Below are 7,807 nucleotides of genomic sequence, written 5' to 3'. Positions count from 1 at the left end.
CCCAAGGTCTTGCCTTATGGCTCCAGTATAGCATTGAAGCACTCTACCACCTGCACTACCACAGCAGGGCCAGAACTCCTAATTTCTTAAAATGTAAAAAAATTTGTCCAATTTCAGGTTTCTTTAAACAGAAGTTCCAACATGTAAATCCATAAGAAGACCATACAGTCCATCATAGTTCATAACTAAAATATTTAGATACTGAAGTAAGTGGTAAGGAAAACCAGAGCAGATATAAGAAGAAAATCAAGTAAAGTAGAATAAATTTAGTCAGCATTGCCATCATAGATATCTTTGACTATCAGAGAACAAGTAAGACTGAAAACCCACAGATAGGCCCAGTCACAGTGGCCCACAAGTAGTGCCTCTTCTCAGGAACCTAGATGCTGTTCAGGAGACCCAGGCTCAGTTCCCAGGCCAACCTGAATATGTGGGGGCATGGTGGGGAGCACCTGCAATCTTAGCTTATTGGGAGACTAAAGAAGAAGGACCATAGCACAGCTAGACTCTGTCAAAAAATACCTGTCTCAGAACCAGCAGATTGTGAAATGGATACATAGATGGATTCCCACGTAGTTGACTACAGTTCAAGTCTCATACCTGGCAACTTAAATTCACACAGGGTACACGTGCATGTGTGCCCAAGATACCAAGAGAAGAATGGAGGAGGAGGGATTGTGGTGTGGCGATGCCCTGGGTGGGGGTCAGGGGGAGTGTTGTCTTGCTTTCTGTCTCTCTGTCTCTTTCTATCTCTCTGGCGAGTGCATGTGCCCCATAGCAAAAATCCTTTTAAAGAAAAACTTTCTTGGTCTCTTTCTTTTTTTTTTTCTCTCTGCTGCTTTCTCTCTCATTAAGGAATAAACAACAAGCCACAACTATTTCTCAAGTAATCAAAAGCAAAGCTATTAAATTTGCAATGGAATGAATGAAGCCTGAGGGACTTCAAAAAGTTCGTGGAGAATGAAATTAGAAGATAAAAATCAAAAATATAGTTTGCATTTCTCAACATTAGCTTCATCAAGTTCAAGACATTTTTTGCAAATGATGATGTCAGCCATTTGGTCCATCCCTAAAGAACTGAGGGTCCTATTAACCATCTCAATGCAGTCTGTTTTACATTATTAACTGAAGATAGATAGGTCCCCTTTAAAGACTTTTTTTAAGATTAAGAAACACAGACAAAAGCCCAAAGTAGCTAAATAAGGAATGTATGGTGGATGCCTAATGAATTTCCATCTAAATGCTCACAAAATTGCTATTGTTTGATGAGAGGAATGCTCAGAAGCATGTGGTGGTAGAAAAGGACTCTCTGGAAAAGCTTTCTCAGGCATTTTTCTGCTAAAGCTTCAGCTAACTTTCTCAAAACACTCTCATAATGAGCAAAAGTTCCTCTTTGGTTTTGCAGAGAGTCAACAAGTAAAATGCCTTGAGTATCCCAAAACACCTTTGTTATGACCTTTGCTCTTGGCCAGTCTGCTATTGCTTTTTGACTGGACCACTTCCACTCTCAGTGGCCACTGCTTCAATTGTACTTTGTCTTCAGGATCATATTGGTAAAGTCATTTGTCATCTCCTATTATAATTCATGGAAGAAATGTTTCAGGATCCCAGTCCCACTTGCTTAAAATTTCCATTGAAAGTTCTGCTCTTATTTGCAGCCAATCTGGACAGAACAGTTTTGGCACTCATCAAGCAGAAAGTTGGCTCAGCTTTAATTTTTCAGTCAAAATTGTGTAAGCTGTACTAATTGAGATGCTTGTGGTGTTAGCTACTGTTCCTGCTGTTACTCATTGGTCCTCTTCAATGAGGACACAGATCAGATTCATATACTCCTTGCAAAGGGATATGGGTAGCCTGCCTCTAGAGGTGTCTTTAACATTGTCTAGTAACTTCTTACAACAAGTTATACGTTTGCAAATGTTGATTTCTTTAGGGCATTGTCCTATAAACTTTATTTATTTTTTTCTTTTTTGGAAAGGTTTTTGCTGTAGGGCGCTTGCGCTTGCTAGAAAGACAGAGAGACAGAGAGAGACAGAAAGCGAGAAGTAGAACCCCCACCCTCCCCCTGCAGGGATGGCCATGCCACAATCCCTTCTCCTCCATTCTCCTCTAGGGATCTTGGGCATGCACAAACACGAGCCGGGTGTGAGTTTAAGCCGCTGTGTCCGGGATTCGCACCGGAGGTCGACTACATGGGAGTTCAGCGACATAGCCATTACGTTAACTGCTGGTCCCTGTCCTATAAACTTTTTGTAAAGCATCAATGATATGACCATTTCTCCACCTATGCTTCACCATAAGTTTAATATTTGTTCTTGCTTCAGTTTTTAGCAGAATTTATGTTGCCCTGATAGAGGCTCTTTTTCTTTCTTTCTTTTTATTCTTTTTTTTTTTTTTTTTTTAAAAATAACTGTCTCTTAAACTGGAAAGTGTGTTTATTAATATTCAAACTCCCCTCATACAAGGGAATATACACATTCTTAGCATTTTTGTTATATGTAAGTCTGTGTCTTCTACATAGTTATGATTGGTTACAGTAAAATTTAGCTTTTTGTAATATATTATTTTAACACATCATTAGTTCTGTTAAACTTAACTACTCATTTGCAAATTCAATACTTGAAAAATTTCCTTCGTACTTAGTTTAGCAGGGATAATCAGCATATTATAAGGTATGTGATCTGAGCATTAACAGTTATTGAAGTTTGGTATTTTCATGCAGTGTTTTCTTTTTGCTTTTATCACAGCAACCACAAAAACCTTTAAGGATACTGAAATTCAGTAATTAAAGCCCAGAGGCTGCTGAATCAAATGTATGCATAGCACTATAGTATCAAAACCCTTAAACAAATAAAAAATTTTGATATCTGTGCTAGTAGAGACCACTACTAACAGGATAAAACTTGAGAATAATAAGGGGAAAAGATAGCTTTGAGCTCCTTGGTGGTGCTGATAGGAAGAAAAATGCTAAATTACCTGTTTTTTTTTTTTGTTTGTTTGTTTGTTTTTTTGAGAGATTTTCACTGTAGGGCGCGTGCGCTCGCCAGACAGACAGAGAGAGACATAGAGACAGAAAGCGAGAAATCACCCCCCAGGGGGGATGGTCACGCCGCAATCCCTTCTCCTCCATTCTCCTCTCAAGATCTTGGGCACGCACGCACACGTGCCCGGCGTGAGTTTTAAGCCACCGGGTCCAGGACGCAAACCATCATCGACTACGTGGAAGTCCAGTGACACAGCCATTACACTAACTACTTGTCCCCAAAATGCTAAATTACCTGTTGTCTCTCACTAATAATGTCAATTTCGGGAAATATCAGAACAAATATATTCTATCCCAACAACTCTAGGTAACTTTATGGATATGGGAGTTGGCTTAGCTTTTTCTAGGTGGTCATATCACTGACCTCATGTAGAAAACATAACACATTTGTATTCTGTGATCTAGATCTTATTTGCAAGCTACACTGAGGATTTAAAAAATCTTTTGGCTATATTTCATCCCAGCACAATTGGTTTGATGCTTGAGTTACAACACCAATCCATTATTATGTATTAGTAAATGAAGTATATTTCTGCAGATAAATAATAGGTCAAAAGCCTGTTTTAGTAATCTGATTGATCTGTAGAATACTAAACAATGTTCTATCTACAGAAATCTCTGAAGGGTGCAGAAAATCAAAGCATATACCTAAATAAACACTTTAAGGGAAATAAGCCAAACAGGGTCAAACAGTATTCTCTATGATTCTGTTCTGTGTCAGAACCTGAATTACCTCAAGAAGAAACAACTTTTGCTTGCAGACTGCGCAGGATTTTTGGTTTTAGTTAACCGAGGGTCTGGCAATGACAGACATGGGCATTATTGAGCTTGTCTCCCTCTTCATAGTCATCCAAACAAATGACACATACATCATACTCATCTCCTATCTGGAATTTATGTATAGAGAGTTTCTTAAGCTAATCTTTATGAAGTCTGTCCTAGACAAATTTTGTGATCATAAAAATGACTAACAAGATGAGATAAATACTCACAATGATAAGGAAAGGATTAGTTAGTATTCCAGAGGAAGACTAAGTACTGGAACTAAGTTAATGTGGCTCCCCTCTTCATATGTAAATTTATCTTTCAGGGAATTAGCTGACAATTCACCAATAAAAACAGGTGAAATATCAATTTTCTTTTTTTAAAAAACAATATTATTTTATTTAACTTTATTTATTTATGTTAATTTGACCAGAGAGGGACAGAGTGAGAGAGCAAGAGAGAGAGAAGAGAAAGTGAGAAAGCAAGCCACCATGTTTGGGACTCAAACCACAGTCATCCAGGTGGGAGTTCAGCATCCTTAACTACCATGCCACCTGCTGGCCCCTCAATTTTTTTTTTAATATATCAACTATACTTTCTGTACTTAGATCCCATGCAAATGAGGTCAACAGAATCAGCATGGTGAACTATGGCAGCTTTGGATCATGCTCTCTATGCATTTAAGACAAGCAAGTCTTCTAATTAACATGATAAAAGTACTGATGGATTATCTTTTAGTGGGGAGGCACTATGGGTTCTCAAGCATTCTCTGGTTTTGAGTTAATTCAAAAACCTCATAAATCTTCAACTGGAAGTCTATAACCAAATCTTACGGAAGGTCATCAAATGCCTGAGATGCACTTTCATAATTGTACTAAATTGCTAAAATGTTTGCTTCTACAGGCTATAATAGGTTCAAGAATGCAAAGAACTGGACAGTCAAGATGGTGTTGACTTGAGTAGCTGACATCATGAACATCCATGTGGAGAGCAACATCATATAAACATCACCTGGAAGCCTGGCCCCCGGAACCCAAACATGCTCCCAGGCCACACTGCTGCTAGAGAAATCTCTACCTTGACTTCAAGGCTGCCTATCTGCATAGACCCCCCCTAGCCTGGAGTTAAAAGCTTGGACGACACCACCAAAGCCAGACCAATAGGAGCTTTTTCACAAACTAACATCTTGTCCTTATTACTGCTTCAAACTAGACCTTATTTAGACGCGTCATAATGAGTTAGTATAAGTTTAATTTGGTCCAATGCGATTTTAAAATCTATGTATAGTTTTTCATGATACACATTTTCCATGAATTTTGAAGACTTCTTATCAGCGACAAAAAAAAACGTAGCGCGAAGAGGTTGTTCAAAAAATTTATGGAAATGAATATTATGAAAAAAATGTATGCATAGCTTAAAAATGTTTTTGAACTTTCATTTTCCAACAAACTTTTTGGAGTCTCCTGACATATGACTTACTTCACAAGCTTCTTCAAAAGATCTAGAGAAAGAAAACCTGGCTAACATTTAAAGGGACCAGTCAATAAACAGAAATGAATGGAACTATGTTCCCTGTGGTCAAGAAGGGCATGTGATTTACTGAAGATTTACTAAACTTTTCCCTTTAGCGCTGGTACTAAAGAACAGAGACATCCCTGCTTGGGTTAGCAGGGGGTGTGTCTCAGCAAAGATGTAACCTTGAGTTCATAGTTGAAGTCAGTTATGAAGAAATCTAAGAAAAGAAAGAAGACCTTGTTTCTCAATGCTAATGTCAGAATAAAATTGAATTAAGACTAATCACAGATATTTTCCCCCATAGGGAGAAGAATGAGAATTCAAAGGTAAAATACAAAGTGTTTAAAATCCACATGAATGGCCTTGAAATTGAAGATGTGGCAGTAGTGGGAGTCTGATGTGCCTTTGATTAAATAAAATTAAACATATTCTTGTTGTTATGACAGAAAATCCGCTAACCTTGAGGAAGAAAGTACTAAGCTTGAATTAGATTTCTGCCAATCTTTGACTTTCTTCAGTATGAACCAATGAGACAGGAAGTAACTAGTCTAGGCTGATTTCAAGACAGGTGAAGACGGGACCAGCAGTTAGGGTAATGGCTATGTCACTGGACTCCCATGTAGTCGACCGCGGTTCGCGTCTCGGACCCGGTAGCTTAAAACTCACCCCAGGGGCGTGTGCATGTGTGTGTGCCCAAGATCCTGAGAGGAGAATGGAGGAGAAGGGATTGTGGCATGGTCATCCCCCCTGGGAGGTGATTTCTCGCTTTCTGTCTCTCTGTCTCTCTGTCTGTCTGGCGAGCGCATGCACCCTATCGCAAAAACCTCTCCAAAAAAAAAAAAAGACAGGTGAAGACATTCAAAGTGTAGACTCCACATGGTGCTATACTGCAGTAACTTTTATTGTCAGATAATCTCATGGTATAGAAGAGAGAAGAGACAGAGATTAGAATTGACCTAAGGAACCAAAAAACATGGGAAGAAATATAGAAAAAAAGTTGATTATAACCAAGTTTTAATATGGTTGCTAGAACTGTTAGCGGTAATTATGAAGAAGAATGTATTCGCATATTTATAGACTAGGAAAGAACAGAAGACATAGATAAGACATATGGAAAACTTGCTATTTGTACACTGAAGATGGAAAGCAGACCTATCTTGATGGCCTAAACTGTATTTAAATAGTCTGCAAGGATCAGCGCCATGGTGCAGTGGTTAAGTGCTGTGCGTCGGGAACAGGATCCAACATGGCTTGCTGTGGTTTAAACTCTGGCCCAGTAACCTGAGAAACATGCTGGGTTCATATGTATGCATGTCCAGAATTCTGATTTGGATAGAGAAATGGAAAAAAAAGATTGTGGCATGACTGCTTCATTGGGTGGTTCTCACTCTTTGGCAAATACACGTACTCTCTGGAAATTATTATTTAAAAAACTTAGAAAATACTGCCAATCTAGTTATTTTATGTAAAAATATAAAATCTGTCTTGTCTTGAAAAAATCAGTTCTGACATTATCCCATAGCTATAACAAGCCTGAACTGAATAGTCCTTTTTTTGGTAGGATACACCACAAAGCTCTCTGTCCAGCCCTCCCGAGCCTTTGTAGAGATTTTAGTTTGCTTCATACCCCTCCTTTCTTCACTTCAGCAGTTGTTCATAGCTAAGTAGAGATGTTTTAGACAAGAATGAAAAAAGTGAAAATAGTGACCTAAACTATGAAGGCAAATCCTATCTTTAATCATGTATCCACTCAACATATACCATTTTCTTTTGGGGGGGGTGGAGGAAAGACATTTTTGCCATAGGGTGTGTGTGCTCACCAGAGAGACAGAGACAGAGAGACAGAAAGTGAGAAATCACTCCCTGAGGAGATGCCCATGCCATGATCCCTTCTTCTTCATTCTCCTCTTGGGAGATTGGGCACTCATGCACAAGTGCCCCATGAGCTTTAAGCCACTGATCTGGGACTCAAACCACAGTTGGCCACATGGGAGTCCAGAGGCATAACCATTAAGCTATCTGTTGGTCCCAACATGTACCATTTTAAGCAAAGTCTATAAGCTAGGAATCTCTTAAGGACTCGGAAGATAGACATGAATAAACTGGATTCTCTATTACGATGGGGCCTACAATCTAACGAGAAAGACAGAAGTTATGTAAATAATTTTAAGCATAGTTAATATTGTGCTGAAGAAATCTGGGGGTCTGGAAAATGTGAATCTGGTAATCCAAACTGATGGGGTGAGGCAAATGGAAGATTCCTGAAAAAAATGTAAATTGGCCTCTAGATCTCCTCAGAAATGCCTAGAGTTGGCCTTGGGCATGATTTAGGGTTGACAGTTTATCACAGACTGTTTCTAGAATGATCCACACTAGTAGGGTGCTATGCAGAAAGAAAAGTTTGCTGAGAATGTGGACTGACAAATTCTCTCTCAAAGTTTCAATGTTTTGGCCCTATGTCAGTGATGCTGTAAAGTATCTGTG

General features: G+C 38.9%; 1 pseudogene; it reads right to left on the bottom strand.

Annotated features, from left to right (window-relative positions):
* Positions 1-816: 816 nt before the first annotated feature.
* LOC102491622 (E3 ubiquitin-protein ligase RNF13 pseudogene) lies at positions 817-5,032 on the bottom strand (annotated as a pseudogene).
* Between the last annotated feature and the right edge of the window lie 2,775 nt (positions 5,033-7,807).

This window comes from Tupaia chinensis, unplaced genomic scaffold (assembly GCF_000334495.1).
Source record: "Tupaia chinensis unplaced genomic scaffold, TupChi_1.0 Scaffold148049_1, whole genome shotgun sequence".
Taxonomy (NCBI): Eukaryota; Metazoa; Chordata; class Mammalia; order Scandentia; family Tupaiidae; genus Tupaia; species Tupaia belangeri.
Note: the sequence above shows the minus strand (reverse complement) of the source record. Positions and strands in the feature narration are given on the sequence as shown.